At 48.5% G+C, this 20,504-nt stretch overlaps 1 long non-coding RNA gene across 1 annotated transcript; it reads left to right on the top strand.

Annotated features, from left to right (window-relative positions):
* The first annotated feature begins 1,570 nt into the window (after positions 1 to 1,570).
* LOC122925004 lies at positions 1,571 to 20,504 on the top strand. The gene is made up of 3 exons (XR_006387474.1): positions 1,571 to 1,634; positions 20,281 to 20,372; positions 20,452 to 20,504. It is a non-coding gene; the product is annotated as an uncharacterized LOC122925004 (long non-coding RNA).

The following is a 20,504-nucleotide window of genomic DNA, read 5'->3' as shown; positions in this document are numbered from 1 at the left end:
TCGGTAGTCAGGGCTCTTGTTCTCTCTGGTATCAGCCATTCCTCCAGCCTGCAGGTAAGATGAGCTGTGAGGAGACAGTGTGGTGGAGAGCTCAGACATGTCACCTCTGGAGATTCTCCTCCATTGCACACAAGGAATCCTTCTCCGCTCCTCAGCTTAGTATGATGGGGGAGGAGTAGTGTGGATAGTGGGGGTTGTCATCATTTATTATTAAAGTGCCATTAATTCCCTAGCGCTGTACATATGATAAGCGGTGCACATACATAATACAGACAATTGCACTAATCATAAACAAGACGAGTTAAAGACTGGTACAGAAGGAGAGAGGGCCCTGCCCGCGAGGGGTTACAATCTACATGGTATGGGAGAAGGACACAGTAGGAGAGGGTGAAGCTGGTCATGGCGGTATAGAGGCAGCAGGGTCACGGGTTGTAGGCTTGTCTGAAGAGGTGGGTTTTCAGGTTTCTTTTGAAGGATTCCACTGTAGGTGAGTTCCAGATGTGTGGGGGATGCACGGGAGAAATCTTGGAGGCGATTGTGGGAAGAGGTGATAAGAGAATAGGAGAGCAGGAGGTCTTGTGAGGATCGGAGATTGCGTGTGGGGATCTATTGGTGAGTAGTGGGGATAGTGGGGGTTGTCATCATTCGCTCCTGTGGAGCCACCAGAGATCTCCATGTTGGGGCCCCTGGAATCCATGTGGTGGGGGCTCTGAGAAGCGGGGCCCCTCCAGGCTCAGGAAGTGCGGTTCTGGAGGTGACATCTGGTCTTGTCCCCTGGATGATTTCCTCTCCTCTTCTCATAAAGGCGCCTCCAGTACTAGAAGCCTCCAGCTCCTCCAGTTCTCTCCTCTTCTCCTGAACGACCACCAAGGATGGACAGGAAGGAGATCAGCAGAAGAATATTAGACCTCACCTTGGAGATCATCTCCCTGCTGAGCGGAGAGGTAAACTTTTCTAGATTTCTCTCCTCTTTATTGTATTCTGTAACAAATCAGACATCGGGAAGGAGAATCCATCATAGGAAGTGACAGGGTCCTGGAGAACGGCCTCCAGACCTTCCAGGTGATGGAGAACCTGAAGATCAGCCCCCAATATGGTGAGTGATGTATCATGTGACCAGTGACCAATAGTCATGTTGTAGGAGCCATGAGAAGGTAAGTAGGCACGTTGTACCAGGAGGAGAGGGCCGGAGGAGAGCACATGGCCCCTGAAGGGTTTATTCCCTAAGTGTCTCTCTCCATCCACAGGAGTACACAATAATGAAGAAGACATCGGGGGACTGTGTGACTCCCATCATCCATCTCCAGGAGTCAGGAGGGCGGAGCAGGACCCCTCCCCCCATCACAGAGCCTCCCCCTCACCCCCTGATACATGAGCAGAAGATCCTAGAGCTCACCCACAAGATGATGGAGCTGCTGACTGGAGAGGTGACACTGCTGGGAATGCTGGGAAATTCTCCAGTAACAGCACTGGAGGTGTCTGGGTGATGACGGTGTCATTGTGTTGTCAGGTTCCTATAAGGTGTCAGGACGTCACTGTCTATTTCTCCATGGAGGAGTGGGAGTATATAGAAGGACACAAGGACCTGTACAAGGAGGCCATGATGGAGGAGCACCAGCCTCTTATATCACAGGGTAAGAGCCGTCATGTGCAGTGTGTACACGTGTGTGCAGTGACATGTAATGGAGGAGCACCAGCCTCTTATATCACAGGGTAAGAGCCGTCATGTGCAGTGTATACACATGTGTGCAGTGTCATGTAATGGAGGACACCAGCCTCTTATATCACAGGGTAAGAGCCGTCATGTGCAGTGTATACACGTGTGTGCAGTGACATGTAATGGAGGAGCACCAGCCTCTTATATCACAGGGTAAGAGCCGTCATGTGCAGTGTATACACGTGTGTGCAGTGACATGTAATGGAGGAGCACCAGCCTCTTATATCACAGGGTAAGATCCGTCATGTGCAGTGTATACACGTGTGTGCAGTGACATGTAATGGAGGAGCACCAGCCTCTTATATCACAAGGTAAGAGCCGTCATGTGCAGTGACATGTAATGGAGGAGCACCAGCCTCTTATATCACAAGGTAAGACCCATCATGTGCAGTGTATACACGTGTGTGCAGTGACATGTAATGGAGGAGCACCAGCCTCTTATATCACAAGGTAAGAGCCGTCATGTGCAGTGTGTACACGTGTGTGCAGTGACATGTAATGGAGGAGCACCAGCCTCTTATATCACAAGGTAAGAGCCGTCATGTGCAGTGTATACACGTGTGTGCAGTGACATGTAATGGAGGAGCACCAGCCTCTTATATCACAGGGTAAGAGCCGTCATGTGCAGTGTATACACGTGTGTGCAGTGACATGTAATGGAGGAGCACCAGCCTCTTATATCACAGGGTAAGATCCGTCATGTGCAGTGTATACACGTGTGTGCAGTGACATGTAATGGAGGAGCACCAGCCTCTTATATCACAAGGTAAGAGCCGTCATGTGCAGTGACATGTAATGGAGGAGCACCAGCCTCTTATATCACAAGGTAAGACCCATCATGTGCAGTGTATACACGTGTGTGCAGTGACATGTAATGGAGGAGCACCAGCCTCTTATATCACAAGGTAAGAGCCGTCATGTGCAGTGTGTACACGTGTGTGCAGTGACATGTAATGGAGGAGCACCAGCCTCTTATATCACAAGGTAAGAGCCGTCATGTGCAGTGTATACACGTGTGTGCAGTGACATGTAATGGAGGAGCACCAGCCTCTTATATCACAGGGTAAGAGCCGTCATGTGCAGTGTATACACGTGTGTGCAGTGACATGTAATGGAGGAGCACCAGCCTCTTATATCACAAGGTAAGACCCATCATGTGCAGTGTATACACGTGTGTGCAGTGACATGTAATGGAGGAGCACCAGCCTCTTATATCACAAGGTAAGAGCCGTCATGTGCAGTGTGTACACGTGTGTGCAGTGACATGTAATGGAGGAGCACCAGCCTCTTATATCACAAGGTAAGAGCCGTCATGTGCAGTGTATACACGTGTGTGCAGTGACATGTAGTGGAGGAGCACCAGCCTCTTATATCACAGGGTAAGAGCCGTCATGTGCAGTGTATACACGTGTGTGCAGTGACATGTAAAGGAGGAGCACCAGCCTCTTATATCACAAGGTAAGACCCGTCATGTGCAGTGTATACACGTGTGTGCAGTGACATGTAATGGAGGAGCACCAGCCTCTTATATCACAAGGTAAGAGCCGTCATGTGCAGTGTATACACGTGTGTGCAGTGACATGTAGTGGAGGAGCACCAGCCTCTTATATCACAGGGTAAGAGCCGTCATGTGCAGTGTATACACGTGTGTGCAGTGACATGTAATGGAGGAGCACCAGCCTCTTATATCACAAGGTAAGACCCGTCATGTGCAGTGTATACATGTGTGTGCAGTGACATGTAATGGAGGAGCACCAGCCTCTTATATCACAAGGTAAGAGCCGTCATGTGCAGTGTATACACGTGTGTGCAGTGACATGTAATGGAGGAGCACCAGCCTCTTATATCACAAGGTAAGAGCCGTCATGTGCAGTGTATACACGTGTGTGCAGTGACATGTAGTGGAGGAGCACCAGCCTCTTATATCACAGGGTAAGAGCCGTCATGTGCAGTGTATACACGTGTGTGCAGTGACATGTAATGGAGGAGCACCAGCCTCTTATATCACAGGGTAAGAGCCGTCATGTGCAGTGTATACACGTGTGTGCAGTGACATGTAATGGAGGAGCACCAGCCTCTTATATCACAGGGTAAGAGCCGTCATGTGCAGTGTATACACGTGTGTGCAGTGACATGTAATGGAGGAGCACCAGCCTCTTATATCACAAGGTAAGAGCCATCATGTGCAGTGTATACCCGTGTGTGCAGTGACATGTAATGAAGGAGCACCAGCCTCTTATATCACAGGGTAAGAGCCGTCATGTGCAGTGTATACACGTGTGTGCAGTGACATGTAATGGAGGAGCACCAGCCTCTTATATCACAAGGTAAGACCCGTCATGTGCAGTGTATACACGTGTGTGCAGTGACATGTAATGGAGGAGCACCAGCCTCTTATATCACAGGGTAAGAGCCGTCATGTGCAGTGTATACACGTGTGTGCAGTGACATGTAATGGAGGAGCACCAGCCTCTTATATCACAAGGTAAGAGCCGTCATGTGCAGTGTATACACGTGTGTGCAGTGACATGTAATGGAGGAGCACCAGCCTCTTATATCACAGGGTAAGAGCCGTCATGTGCAGTGTATACACGTGTGTGCAGTGACATGTAATGGAGGAGCACCAGCCTCTTATATCACAAGGTAAGAGCCGTCATGTGCAGTGTATACACGTGTGTGCAGTGACATGTAATGGAGGAGCACCAGCCTCTTATATCACAAGGTAAGAGCCGTCATGTGCAGTGTATACACGTGTGTGCAGTGACATGTAATGGAGGAGCACCAGCCTCTTATATCACAAGGTAAGAGCCGTCATGTGCAGTGTATACACGTGTGTGCAGTGACATGTAATGGAGGAGCACCAGCCTCTTATATCACAAGGTAAGATCCGCCATGTGCAGTGTATACACGTGTGTGCAGTGACATGTAATGGAGGAGCACCAGCCTCTTATATCACAAGGTAAGAGCCGTCATGTGCAGTGTATACACGTGTGTGCAGTGACATGTAATGGAGGAGCACCAGCCTCTTATATCACAGGGTAAGAGCCGTCATGTGCAGTGTATACACGTGTGTGCAGTGACATGTAATGGAGGAGCACCAGCCTCTTATATCGCAAGGTAAGACCCGTCATGTGCAGTGTATACACGTGTGTGCAGTGACATGTAATGGAGGAGCACCAGCCTCTTATATCACAAGGTAAGACCCGTCATGTGCAGTGTATACACGTGTGTGCAGTGACATGTAATGGAGGAGCACCAGCCTCTTATATCACAAGGTAAGAGCCGTCATGTGCAGTGTATACACGTGTGTGCAGTGACATGTAATGGAGGAGCACCAGCCTCTTATATCACAAGGTAAGAGCCGTCATGTGCAGTGTATACACGTGTGTGCAGTGACATGTAGTGGAGGAGCACCAGCCTCTTATATCACAGGGTAAGAGCCGTCATGTGCAGTGTATACACGTGTGTGCAGTGACATGTAATGGAGGAGCACCAGCCTCTTATATCACAAGGTAAGACCCGTCATGTGCAGTGTATACACGTGTGTGCAGTGACATGTAATGGAGGAGCTCCAGCCTCTTATATCACAAGGTAAGACCTGTCATGTGCAGTGTATACACGTGTGTGCAGTGACATGTAATGGAGGAGCACCAGCCTCTTATATCACAAGGTAAGACCTGTCATGTGCAGTGTATACACGTGTGTGCAGTGACATGTAATGGAGGAGCACCAGCCTCTTATATCACAAGGTAAGAGCCGTCATGTGCAGTGTATACACGTGTGTGCAGTGACATGTAGTGGAGGAGCACCAGCCTCTTATATCACAGGGTAAGAGCCGTCATGTGCAGTGTATACACGTGTGTGCAGTGACATGTAGTGGAGGAGCACCAGCCTCTTATATCACAGGGTAAGAGCCGTCATGTGCAGTGTATACACGTGTGTGCAGTGACATGTAATGGAGGAGCACCAGCCTCTTATATCACAAGGTAAGAGCCGTCATGTGCAGTGTATACACGTGTGTGCAGTGACATGTAATGGAGGAGCACCAGCCTCTTATATCACAAGGTAAGACCTGTCATGTGCAGTGTATACACGTGTGTGCAGTGACATGTAATGGAGGAGCACCAGCCTCTTATATCACAAGGTAAGAGCCGTCATGTGCAGTGTATACACGTGTGTGCAGTGACATGTAGTGGAGGAGCACCAGCCTCTTATATCACAGGGTAAGAGCCGTCATGTGCAGTGTATACACGTGTGTGCAGTGACATGTAATGGAGGAGCACCAGCCTCTTATATCACAAGGTAAGAGCCGTCATGTGCAGTGTATACACGTGTGTGCAGTGACATGTAATGGAGGAGCACCAGCCTCTTATATCACAGGGTAAGAGCCGTCATGTGCAGTGTATACACGTGTGTGCAGTGACATGTAATGGAGGAGCACCAGCCCATGTCCTGGCTCTTTTCTTTTTTTGCTGATGTCAGATGTTTGGACTCTGCAGTTATGGAGTCAGCAGAGCGTTGGCGACTATTATGTACTATGCACCTTCGCAATTGGCGACCCTACTGTGTAACTTCACATAGTCTCCTCTTTAGGGCTGGGTTGCTGTGGTTCCTTCCAATTAATACCGATCACAGGTGAAGGTGGAATGTTTAGGAGGGAAGACATTTCAGAAAGTGACTTGTGTGAGCTGTGGTTCCTGTTACAGGACCACACTGTCATTCAGGGTGCTCCTTAGAGTTTAATAAATGTCTGTATAGGCAGACTGTATGGTCAAGGGTTCGATGTTATACACTGTGGTAATGGCAGGACTGCATGGCTACACTGTGGTAATGGTAGACTGCATGGCTAGGGGCTGGATGTTATACACTGTGGTAATGGTAGACTGCATGGCTAGAGGATGGATGTTATACACTGTGGTAATGGCAGACTGCATGGCTAGAGGATGGATGTTATACACTGTGGTAATGGTAGACTGCATGGCTAGAGGATGGATGTTATACACTGTGGTAATGGTAGACCGCATGGCTAGAGGATGGATGTTATACACTGTGGTAATGGCAGACTGCATGGCTAGAGGATGGATGTTATACACTGTGGTAATGGTAGGCTGTAAGGCTAGAGGATGGATGTTTTTTATTAAAATATAAATAAATAACTTACATAATGGAAAACTTATCCAAACATAGCAATAAACCAAACAAGTGACATAACACAGAGCCTAGCAAAAATACTATTCCCTTACCCGACCAGTCTCCCACCCCAAAACCCCCTATTTTACATATTTACATATTAAAATGCTTTCATGCTCATCTAAAATCCATTTATGCAAAACATATATACAAATGCAATAATTATATGCCAGCCGTATAAAAACAAATATATATAGACAAAACACAAGCAGAAACCTTAACTTAAATACTAACTATTAAACCCTTCACCAACCCCCACTGCAAACAGACAAACTGATCCCCCTCAAAGTGCAAAGGGAAAAGAAAACCCTGAGCTCTGTCAGTCCGTAAGTTCATCCCCAGTTGGACTGGGGTCGACCAGTTTGTATCACACACAATTTTTTTTTTTTTTTTATATATATTTTTTTTATATATTTTCCCTTTTATTAATAAATATATATATATATACACAAACCGGATTCCAAAAAAGTTGGGGCACTATACAAATCGTGAATAAAAACTGAATGCAATGATGTGGAGGCGCCAACTTCTAATATTTTATTCAGAATAGAACATAAATCACGGAACAAATGTTTAAACTGAGAAAATGTACCATTTTAAGGGAAAAATATGTTGAATCAGAATTTCATGGTGTCAACAAATCCCCAAAAAGTTGGGACAAGGCCATTTTCACCACTGTGTGGCATCTCCCCTTCTTCTTACAACACTCAACAGACGTCTGGGGACCGAGGAGACCAGTTTCTCAAGTTTAGAAATAGGAATGCTCTCCCATTCTTGTCTAATACAGGCCTCTAACTGTTCCATCGTCTTGGGCCTTCTTTGTTGCACCTTCCTCTTTATGATGCGCCAAATGCTCTCTATAGGTGACAGATCTGGACTGCAGACCGGCCATTTCAGTACCCGGATCCTTCTCCTACGCAGCCATGATGTTGTGATTGATGCAGAATGTGGTCTGGCATTATCTTGTTGTAAAATGCAGGGTCTTCCCTGAAAGAGATGACGTCTGGATGGGAGCAGATGTTGTTCTAGAACCTGAAGATATTTTTCTGCATTGATGGTGCCTTTCCAGACATGCAAGCTGCCCATGCCACACGCACTCATGCAACCCCATACCATCAGAGATGCAGGCTTCTGAACTGAGCATTGATAACAACTTGGGTTGTCCTTGTCCTCTTTGGTCCGGATGACATGGCGTCCCAGATTTCCAAAAAGAACTTCGAATCGTGACTCGTCTGACCACAGAACAGTCTTCCATTTTGCCACACTCCATTTTAAATGATCCCTGGCCCAGTGAAAACGCCTGAGCTTGTGGATCTTGCTTAGAAATGGCTTCTTCTTTGCACTGTAGAGTTTCAGCTGGCAACGGCGGATGGCACGGTGGATTGTGTTCACTGACAATGGTTTCTGGAAGTATTCCTGAGCCCATTCTGGGATTTCCTTTACAGTAGCATTCCTGTTTGTGGTGCAGCGTCGTTTAAGGGCCCGGAGATCATGGGCGTCCAGTATGGTTTTACGGCCTTGACCCTTACGCACAGAGATTGTTCCAGATTCTCTGAATCTTCGGATGATGTAATGCACAGTTGATGATGATAGATGCAAAGTCTTTGCAATTTTTCGCTGGGTAACACCTTTCTGATATTGCTCCACTATCTTTCTGCGCAACATTGTGGGAATTGGTGATCCTCTACCCATCTTGGCTTCTGAGAGACACTGCCGCTCTGAGAAGCTCTTTTTATACCCAACCATGTTGCCAATTGGCCTAATTAGTGTTAATTGGTCTTCCAGCTCTTCGTTATGCTCAAATTTACTTTTTCCAGCCTCTTATTGCTACTTGTCCCAACTTTTTGGGGATTTGTTGACACCGTGAAAATTTGAATCAACGTAATTTTCCTTTAAAATGATACATTTACTCGGATTAAACGTTTGATCTGTCATCTACGGTCTATTACAGATAACATACTGACATTTGCCATCTCCACATCATTGCATTCAGTTTTTATTCACAATTTGTATAGTGTCCCAACTTTTTTGGAATACGGTTTGTATATCCCCCCCCTTATATACACATATATACATATCACCCCCCCCCCCCTCCCAACCTAACTAAGCCCCACTACACCTCTACTAATATAATACAACATAATATAATATGATATAATACGGTACAAATTAACTACTTTCCAAAATCTACAATACCGAACACTTCCCACAACTTGTCGGCTATGGTTCAGTAGCCCGTAGCCTTTTCATCCTATTCTTATACAAAACAAAACTCTAACTGTGTCTTCTAGATCAGCCCACCACCAGGACCAGGAGTATTACTCAGTCAGGGAACCCCAAAACAAAAGCCCCTCCACAGGCGAGAGGCCTTGGGGTCCCCCAACTTTTCATACTCCAGAGAGTGCACCTTCACCAGGTCACCCATAATGTTCCTATGTACCGTTTCCACTGGGAGGATTTTAGACACCTTGCACATCAGATGTGATGCCTAACCACTGCACTAACTAAAAATAAAGTGCGACGGTCCCTCCCACCAAGGTCTTTAAATGCGCCATAGGCCCATTCCGCATAAGACAAGGCGGCCAGCCTGGGCCAACCGATGGAAGCCCCCACCCTTTTGTACACCTCTATATTAAAGGGACAGTGAAGCAGGAAGTGGTCCTTGTTTTCTAGCACGCTCCCACACTCCTCCCGGCGACAACCTGTCACGAGGGTGTCAAGACCCACGCCTGACTCCGTTATACCCGGGATCAGGAAGTCGCAGCGGTTGGCTGCGCGCTCTATGTAGTAAGATAGGGCTGTTTCTTTATGGTAGCTTTCTGGGTTTGCTTTGCAACCCTTTTTGGCTCACTCAGGGATCCGTAGCTCCTTCTCCTCAGCTGTTCCTTGTCCAGCACTCCCAACCTCCTTATATTCCCCTCTCACACTTCTCTGGTTGCCAGATATAGAGCTTTCTGCCTGGACTTCTATACTGACCCACTGGAGCTGTGTTGCTGCGTTCTCTGGTTGTTGGTCCAGAACGTTACCCTCCGGATCCCTGTTGGACCTTTTGTGGACTGCTGTGGTCGCCCACCTGGGTTTATGTGTTTGTCCGTATTGTCTGTCCTCTCCCTGGTGTTTTTCTCTTAGTGTCAGTGGTGCGGACTAGTGATCCCACCGCCCGTTCACTATCTAGGGCTCATTTTAGGGAAAGCCAGGGTTTAGGCACGTGATCGCCGCACGGGTGAGGAACCCGTCTAGGGACGTCAGGGCAGTCAGGTGCCAGCTGCAAGGTGAGTCAGGGGTCACCACCTTTCCCTCTCCCTTGGGCAGGGCTTTCCCTTTCCCTCCCTTTGCGTGACGCCGGTCATTACATTATATCTGGCCCTTATTTTGTGTAGGTAAATCCAGTATGGATCCAATTGCTGCTCTGTCCAAGCAATTTCATGGCCTGTCTTTGGAGGTGGCAGGATTGAAGGCGTCGGTCCTCCAGCAACAGCAGCAATTACAATTGACCGCAAGCCCAGCGGTTGCTACTGGTAACCAGGTTGTTGCGGAACCCAAGGTTCCTCTCCCTGACAGATTTTCTGGGGGAAGGGACAAGTTTTTGGCATTCCGTGAGGCCTGTAAATTATATTTTAAACTGCGCCCTTACTCCTCTGGTAATGAAGATCAGCGGGTGGGGGTTGTTATTTCCCTGCTGCAGGGGGACCCGCAGTCCTGGGCATTCTCTTTACCCACTGATTCCCAGGCTCTTCAGTCAGTTTTTCGGGGCCTTGGGTCTCATATATGACGACCCTGACCGAGTCGCACTGGCTGAATCAAGATTACGGAGACTCCTATAGGGAGAGCGGCTGGTAGAGAAGTATTGCTCTGACTTCCGTAGGTGGGCTACGGATACCCAATGGAACGACCCGGCTCTCAGGAGTCAGTTCTGCTCTGGGTTATCCGAAAGGGTTAAGGATGCGCTTGCATTGTATGAGACCCCCTTTTCCCTTGATGCGGTTATGTCCCTTTCTATCCGAATAGATAGACGCCTTAAGGACAGGTTGAAAAAACCGGAGCAATTGGTAACCCCTCCCAAGCAGCAGTCAGTCTGTACGGACTTAGACGAGCCAATGCAGCTAGGAGGAACTACTCGTCAGGTCCGTCCTCCTGAGGCTCGCCGTAGGCGTGGGGTTTGTTTTTTTTGTGGGGAGAGGGGTCATTTCATTAATGTCTGTCCTTCTTTCCTCAGAAACAAAAGACCGTCGAAAAACTACTGACCCCAGGCTGTGTGGAGGATGTCACCCGGGGGGTATATGTTTCCTCCATACGTACATCGCAATTTGTGTTGCCAGCGGTTATTGTTTTTGGTGTTAAGACGGAGACTATTTCTTTTTTTCTAGACAGTGGAGCAGGAGTAAATTTGATAGATGCCCATTTTGCCCGCACTATGGGTTTGTCTCTCTGTACGCTACAGAGACCTATTCCCATATTCGCTATTGATTCTGCTCCTCTGTCTCAGAGAAACCTCACCCACATTGTCCGTAACTTACACCTTCAGGTAGGGGACCACCATAACGAGATGCTTTCATGTTATGTTCTGGAGGGGCTTCCCACTCCGGTAGTGCTGGGCCTTCCCTGGTTGGTATCGCACAATCCAGTGGTGGATTGGCAGGCCAGGGAGATATCGGCGTGGAGTAAGCATTGCAGAGAAAATTGCTTAAATAGCAATTGCTTAGTCGCCTCCATAACTACCCTACCTACATTTATTTCGGATTTTGAGGGTGTTTTTTCTGAAAAGGGTTGTCAGAAGTTACCACCTCCATCGTCCTTATGATTGCCCGGTTAACCTTATTCCCGGCGCAAAGTTACCCAAGACCAGGTTATATAATCTTTCGGGTCCGGAGAGACAAGCCATGAAAGATTATATCTCCGAGAGCTTGGCTAAGGGACACATCAGACCCCCTTCTTCACCCGTGGCTGCAGGGTTTTTCTTCGTTAAAAAGAAAGATGGGGGCCTGCGTCCTTGCCTAGATTTTCGCGAATTAAATCGGATAACCATCCGAGACCCATACCCTCTTCCTCTCATTCCTGACCTGTTTACCCAGATTGCGGGTGCTAGGTGGTTCTCCAAACTTGATCTTAGGGGGGCCTACAATCTGATTCGTATCAAGGAGGGGGATGAGTGGAAGACAGCTTTTAACACCCCTGAGGGGCATTATGAAAATCTAGTTATGCCTTTCGGTCTGACCAATGCTCCTGCCGTCTTTCAACATTTCGTTAATGACATTTTTTGTCATCTTATCGGCAGGTTTGTGGTGATATACCTAGATGATATTTTAATTTATTCGTCTGATCTGAGAACACATGAGGAGCATGTCAGACAAGTACTGCAGGTCCTACGGACAAATAAATGATATGCTAAAATTGAAAAATGTGTCTTCGCCGTTCAGGAGATACAATTCCTAGGTTATTTTTTATCTGCTTCAGGTTTCCGTATGGATCCTAGGAAGATCCAGGCAATTTTAGATTGGGATCTTCCTGAGAACCTCAAAGCACTGCAACGGTTCTTGGGCTTCGTGAATTTCTATAGGAAACCTTGAGACATATCTAAGATGTTTTGTGTCTGAAAACCAAGAGTTGTGGTCATCATATTTACCGTTAGCTGAGTTTGCCATAAATAATCGTTGTCAGGAATCCACTGGCAAGTCACCATTTCTTGGTGCATATGGTTTTAATCCCCAATTCTGTACTTTCAAAGAGGTGGGGGGGTCTTCTGGGGTTCCCGAAGAGGAACGGTTTTCGTCATCTCTTTCATCGGTAGCTTTCTGGGTTTGCTTTGCAACCCTTTTTGGCTCACTCAGGGATCCGTAGCTCCTTCTCCTCAGCTGTTCCTTGTCCAGCACTCCCAACCTCCTTATATTCCCCTCTCACACTTCTCTGGTTGCCAGATATAGAGCTTCCTGCCTGGACTTCGATACTGACCCACTGGAGCTGTGTTGCTGCGTTCTCTGGTTGTTGGTCCAGAATGCTTCCCTCCGGATCCCTGTTGGACCTTTGTGGTCTGCTGTGGTCGCCCACCTGGGTTTATGTGTTTGTATTGTCTGTCCTCTCCCTGGTGTTTTTCTCTTAGTGTCAGTGGTGCGGACTAGCGATCCCACCGGCCCGTTCACTATCTAGGGCTTATTTTAGGGAAAGCCAGGGTTTAGGCACGTGATCGCCGCACGGGTGAGGAACCCGTCTAGGGACGTCAGGGCAGTCAGGTGCCAGCCGCAAGGTGAGTCAGGGGTCACCACCTTTCCCTCTCCTTTGGGCAGGGCTTTCCCTTTTCCCTCCCTGTGCGTGACGCCGGTCATTACACAACCCCTTTCCTCGGAGTTCCTGCACTTCATATTAACCCTTACATATAGCTTTCCATGAAAGCAGCGCCAAGTCACATCCCAAACCTTCTTAGAGATCCTTTCTGAATTAGGCAAAAATAGCCCACCCTCCAGATCCTGACTTGGGCAATCCTTCAAGGCCAGCGGCGCCTGTAAGAAAGAAGACAGGACCCCCCTGTCAAGTGAACCCCTCGACATGGTCTCTATCTCAGTCCTTTTCAGGCCCCACCACCTTATGATCTTGAGAACCGGAGCAACGTAAGCCGGGAGATGTCCATGTGACACACGCAGGTCTTTCACACGCCCTCCTGTCTCCCATTCCTGGAAGAAGGGCCGGAACCATTCCCTACAGGAAATTGCCCACAAAGGAGCCCTCTCTTTCCAGAGGTTTGCAATGTTTATTTTCAAGAAGGTATTTGTTAAAAAATACCACTGGGTTGACCATATCCAACCCGCCTAGTCTCCTTGTGCGGTAAGTCACCTCTCTCCTGATTAGGTTCAGCCTATTTCCCCATAACATCTGGAAAAAGAGGCTGTAGACCGTTGCCCAGAGAGAGCCCGGCAAGACACAGACACTGCTCAGATATAAAAGCACAGGAATCAGGTAAGCTTTGCACAAGTGAACCCTTTTCCTGAGGGATAAATACCACCCCTTCCAGCGGTCTACCTTTTGGGCGACATCTTTCAGTCTACCCTCCCAATTTTGTTGATGATAATCCTCATCTTGGCCAAAGTTGATGCCTAAGATCTTTACTGATTTCTGGGGTTCTGGAAGAGTGCCCTGGAGATCGAAGACAGGATCCCCTTCCCCCAGCCAGAGAGTCTCACATTTGTCCCGGAAACTTCCGAATAGCGATTCACCTCCGACATCACCCATCCCACCTCCTCTTCCGAAGAGGTAAAAATAGAGACATCATCAGCGTACGCTACCACCTTCAGAGATAGCCCCCCCCCCCCCACCAGTTCTATCCTCCATCCCCGCCAACAGTCCACGATCTACCCTTCTGATGAAAGGATCGATTGCAAACATGTACAGCAGAGGGCTTAAAGAACATCCCTGGCGGACACCGGAAGCCACCTCAAAAGGACGACCCAGCCAACCATTAACCAACGGGAAACTCTCTGCCCCTTTGTACAAGGTTTTTAGCCAATCTACAAACCTCCCGGGTAGACCATACCGCAAGAGGACAGACCACAGGTATTCGTGATTCACTCGGTCAAAAGCCTTAGCCTGATCCAGGGATAACAAAAGCCCCTTCCAAAGACCCACCCTGCCCCGTTCTGCGGCCTCCCGGACACTGAGAACGGCGCTAAAAGTGCTTCGCCCAGGAACTGAACAATGCTGGGACCCCGAAAGGAGCTTCGGCGCAAATTTCGCCAGTCTGCAGAAGAGTATCTTTGCCAAAATATTTCTGTCCACATTGAGAAGCGATATGGGTCTCCAATTCTCAATGCGGGATGGATCCCTACCCTTTGTCAGAAGAATCAGGGCGGACTTTCCCATTGACCTTGGCAGAGTGCCCGAGGAAAGACACTTATTATAGACCTCGGTCAAGAGAGGAACAAATTGTTCCCTAAAGGTCTTATACCACTCGGATGTTAAGCCATCCGGACCTGGCAATTTTTTTGGGCCTAAGCCCATCAATGGCCAGTCTCACTTCCTCTTCCCTGATGGGTTCTGTCAAAATATCAAGAGAGGGGTCCATTCCTGCCCCGGGAATCGACCCAGCCAAGAAAGCTGAAAGACTGTCCCGATTTAGTTCTTTCCTACCCAAGAGGTGAGAGTAGAAGGACCTGACAACCTCCAGGATCCCTGATTTGGACCTATTCAGGGAGCCTGTACTGTCAATCAGGCCCATCACTAGTTTACTTCTTACTGCCATCTTACAGTTCCCGTAAGGGTCAGGCGAGTGGTATTTCCCGAAATCCCCCCGGCAACTAAAGAGGCATACGTACCTATCATACTGACACCTCTTGAGCAAGGATTTTACACAAGAGATATCCTCACGGCTATCTCCCGTCGACGCAAGTCTTTCAAGTTTCTTCCTCAGTTCCTGGTACAGACGGTATCTGTCCCAGCTCCTGAGGTTAGAGAGCTTTTGGTAAAACCTTGCCGTCCTTTTTTTAAACATCTCCCACCACTCCGACTTACTGTTGCACATGTCCACCAAAGGTTCCTGGCTCTGAAGGAAATCCTCAAAGGATTGTCTTACCATCGCTTCTTCCAGGAGAGACTAATTAAACTTCCATATTCCTTTTCCCATACAGGGAGTCTCTGTAAAATTCAGAGAGAAACTAATTAAACAGTGATCAGAGAATTCCACTTCCTCAGCTTGTAAAGCCGAAAAAACAGCCTCCTCCTTCAAATAAAACCTATCTATTCTAGACCTACGATTTCCCTGATGAAAGGTGAAATCCACGTGATCTGGTTTGTGCCGTAAATGAGCATCCACCAGACGAGCTTCCTCAACTATTCTAACCAAGACGACGCCATCAGTATCCAGCCCACCTCTGGAGACCCCCCTATCACAGGCTCTAGTCACATTGTTAAAGTCTCCTCCAAAGATCACTTGTCGGCTGGTAAAAAGAAAAGGCTTAATCCTCATAAGAAGACATTTACGGTCTCATCTACTTTGTGGTCCATAGATGTTGATTAATCTTAATTCTTGTCTTCCCATGAGGATATCTAGAATCAGGCACCTTCCCATTTCCAACTCGATAATCCTCCTGCATTCTACTCTTTCGGCGGTTTTAAAAAGGACCGCCACCCCGCTACATTGCTCGGCCGCAAGAGACCAGATTGACGGACCGAGCCGCCATTCCTGGTTGGCTTTTGCCAGCAACTCAACACTTGTTAACCAGGTCTCTTGCAAAAATTAAATATCAGCATCAATACGGCTGAAAAAATCAAAGGCCATAAAACGGGCCACATCTGACTTAATGCTAGCAACATTAATACTTGCTAGCGTCAACAGGGTGAGTTCCACCATCATACATGATCGAGTTGGATAGCTTTCTTTTTCCCCCCTCCACCACCAGCCTCCTCATCATTATCTCCTGATCCTTCATTTTCCTTTTGCCTTTTCAGACACACTGATACATCCATACCGTTCTGTTTGCCCACGGAATCAGGCTTAGCCCCCCTCCAGAAGAAGGAGGGCAGGGCCCGGCAACCTGCGAGGAGGCCTTTGCGCCCTCTGGTACCACATCCTCCTCCTCCCCAACTGGAGTTGGGGGATCCTCGTCAAGGACCTGATACCGGTTGGAGAGATCCACAGGAGGGGCCCCGACTAATTCTTCCTCTGGCATCTGGTCAAGGGTGAGTGGGACAGATGAATCCCACTCCAGAGAGGGCTTGCGACCCTCTCCTTTCTTTTTCCTCCTGCTCCGTTTGTTCCTCCTATCCCTCAACCACATCCTGTAATCCTCATCCATGCTTTCGCCGTACGAGGATGCGGATGTAGCAGAGGGGTTGGCTTCCTCAGGCTGAACCCCAGGTCCTCCCTCCTCATCGCTGTACCCTGGGTCGCTACAACCTGGATCCCCAGCTAAAAGGCCTGCTAGAGGATCAACTAAGGGACCAGCTGCCACCTGCTCCCTATCTCTACAGCGTTTTTCTTGCCGTTTAATATTGGAAGGCCTTAAGTTCTTAACTGTACCCTGTCTGCTTCTTCCAGTGCTGGTATCACCGGCACTCGTCCCTTCACCAACCGGCCCAGTCCCGGCAGCAAGCCTTTCTTCAACAACAGACCCAGCTTCATAGCTAGGATCCGCTTGAGTCCGGGCCCAGCCCTAAGCCTTGTTGGAAAAGGCAAGCGGACAACGACTGAAGGGATGACCCAGGTCCCCGCACAGGTTACACCGAATCCGCCTACAGGATGCGGCAAGATGGCCAATGTCCCCACACTTTGCACACTTGCGAACGTCGCATTGTGCGCTAAAGTGGGTGGGACTACCACACCTATAGCAGACCTTCGGCTGTCCCTGATAGAAAACCATAATTCTATCTCTACCCAAGAAAGCAGAGGAGGGGATATGAGCAACTGAGTTGCCCTGTGCCCTCAGCTTTACGCTGAAGGTCCAGGCACCTGACCATATGCCGTGATCATCCAAAACTTTGGCGGGGAATTGTCCAACCTTGCCATAACGACTGAGCCATGTCATAATGTCCACGCTAGAAAGTGATTTGTTACAGGTTAAGACTGTCACTTTCTTGACTATCGTCTGGCGGGTTATAGCCTGGACAGAAAATCCCCGCCAGGCCGGGGTGTTCTTTGCTAGTTCATATTTAGACCAAAAGAGCTCAAGCCCCTCTTGTCTAACAAAACTAACATCGAAACTCTTGGTGCCGTAGGGATGGATTAGGGCAAAGATGTCATTTGCCACAAAGCCCATCCCAGGAGAAGCTCCACAACGTCTATCCTAGAAGGCGTTGCTTCTTCACTCCTCCAAGAGAGACGGGCCACATTCCTAGGGGTCCCCCTGGATGTAGGGAGAGACCAAACGGTCTCTCCCGCTCTTTCCTCTCGGAAGGTTCTCAGACCATGTCTCTCTGTCCAAAAAGACAGGTTAACCGGTTCACCCTCCACCTGCATGGAAGTCTCTTTCCCCTTCCTCAAAGCCTCCAAGAGGCGCCGTTGCAAGTTACCATTACCTGATTCCCTGGGCAAAGAGTCACCTGCAGCCACACTAGCATATGATCTCCTATTTGGACTTACACAATCCCCTGCTTCCCTTGCAACCTGCCTCCTCCTGTCAGCCTCTTCCTCCTCGACTTCCGTATCTGCTGCATAAGCAGCTACCAATTCCTCATTCATACTCTCGCCAGTTATATCTTCATTTGCCTCGCCATTCATTTCACTATTTACATCCTTATTTGTAACAATGTTCTCATTCAAACTCTCATTCATGCTCTCATTCATACTCTCATTTGTGTCTCCTCCTAAGTTACCACTCGCAACATCTTTTACCTTGCTTACAATCTCATCGCAGCCATTCCATCCTTCATCTTGTCCGCAACACTGTCAGGGGTTTTAACCCTGTCTGCTCCTGTGTTCTCCTTTCCACTGCAGGAAAGAGGGACACCTGCTGCCACCATCTCAGATTCATTCTCCCGTGCTGTTTGGCCCGATTCCACTACAGGAACTGGGCTGGGCTCAGCAATGGGTTCAGAAGGCACAAAACGTAATACTTCTTTTTTTATGATCTTCTTTTTCTTTTCTCTTACTACCTCATCTCCTGGGACCTCCTCGTCACCGAAATACAATTTGCCCACTGGGGATTCCAGCTGCCTGATCTCCACCATTAGTCTCCCCCCAGACCTGCCTTCATCCCCAGAGGATGACATAACTGGTTCACAGGGGTCCCCTTGGCCACCCGGTAATGAGTCCACCTCTGATTCCACCGCCAACTCCTTCACCTTCCTCTGGCTTCCAGACCGCAGCCCTAACGGACTGGAGCCAGACATGCTTTCAAACCGAGAGTCATTTTTGAATTTTTCAATAAACGGCCCTCCATTTTTCACTATAGAGGCCCTCTTTTCCTCCAAAGTTGCAATCTCCTCCTCCAGCTTCTCCAGCCTGGAGGAGAAGACCGCTCTTTTACTTCTTGGTAACATGTCCTGAACTTTCACATTCTTATACTCCAATTAAAGTCATTTTAATTGCTTCTTTACCTCCTCATACTGGTTAAAAAAATACGCCATCCTTGATGAGTATAACGACGGCGTTTCAGTGGGGCCCATGACACCCCAATTAAACAGTCTCCTGGCCTCTCCAGCTTGTACACCAGAGGAGATACCAGGAGAACCAGAAACACCGGCAACAACACTAGGAGCTAAGTCACTGCTAGTTACACCTGAAGCCCCCCTTCTGGGCTGAGGCACAGAAACACTACTCCCAGCCTCACATACCTCACCCTTTGGGGTTCCAGGCTCCATTCCTGCAGCTTTCCTTGGTCCAGAGACTTTGCAGGCTGCTTGTTCAGCAACCTGACCCGCCGGCTCTGCTCTCTGTTCACCCGCTGCCTGCTCAGCAGCGGGCCTTTCTTTTCCATCCAGCTTTCCCGGGTGCAGAGTTATCTGCTCTGAAGAGGAGCTCAGAGGGGATCCTAGGCTTGTTTTCCTCCCAGGACCTCTCCTGACCCCACCCGGTGCATTGCTGGAGTCACACAGGGATTCCTGTAGTGGATCTCTGCTGCTCCTGGTTGCTGCTCCTTTCCTGCCCGCTATCTGAGCGGGGCTGTCATCTGCTCCCTGCGGCTTTGCAGCCGCACGCTGCGGGGTTCTCTGAGGCTTTCCACTGGCCGCCGATGTCACATTGCCGCTGTTTCTTGATGCTGGAGAATCAGGAGGTAAGTCTCCAGTTTCAAGGGGTCTTCCTGCCGCACGCGGGGTTCGAATATGGCTGCCGGCACGTGTATATAAACAGCGGCAGTCAGGAACTCGAGCGGCAGTCAGGATCTCCTTACCTGGATAACACGCCACCCCCTGGGGAAAAGGCAGCGTATCTCCTAGCACACGATGTCAGGCTCTCGATCCTCTCACAGTGCAGCACAGAGGCAGAAACACATCTCCTCCCACAGGATGTGATACACTGTGGTAATAGTAGACTGCATGGCTAGAGGCTGGATGTTATACACCTGTGGTAATGGTAGACTCCATGACTAGAGGATGGATGTTATACACCTGTGGTAATGGTAGACTGCATGGCTAGAGTATGGATGTTAATTATCTGGGGTTATAGCACTAAATGAAAAACATGAATCCAAAGGTTAAGACATCCGGCCCAATACTTTACTCCATATAGTGTATATCTACCTAATCATAGATCAAGATACATATGAGATGATATGTGTAATTTATTATATACCACCTCAGATCATGGTCTACACGGCTCTGGGACTTTAGCACTGGTGGTGAGGAGCAGAACATTGATAACTAAACCTGAAAGAACTGAGAGAAGAGTCTGATCTATGGACAGATTTACAGGAGGCCATGTATTCAGTCACTGTGTGCTTGTGTATCCACAGATGGATCCAGGAGGAGAAATCTACCAGAGAGATGTCCCCGTCCTCTGTATTCCCAGGACTGTTCAGAGGAGAAGGTCCTAGAGAATACTCAGGTAGATGGAGCATAGAGGGGTCATAGATTGTGGGCACCTCTTCTGTGGATCTGTTAGATTTTGTACTGAATTTTTACAGATGACAAATCAGGGGGAAGATCTGACTGATATTAAAGTGGAGGATGAAGAAGA

Source organism: Bufo gargarizans, chromosome 1 (genome assembly GCF_014858855.1).
Source record: "Bufo gargarizans isolate SCDJY-AF-19 chromosome 1, ASM1485885v1, whole genome shotgun sequence".
Taxonomy (NCBI): Eukaryota; Metazoa; Chordata; class Amphibia; order Anura; family Bufonidae; genus Bufo; species Bufo gargarizans.
The sequence above is the reverse complement of the archived record's forward strand: the minus strand, read 5'-3'. Positions and strand labels throughout refer to the sequence as shown.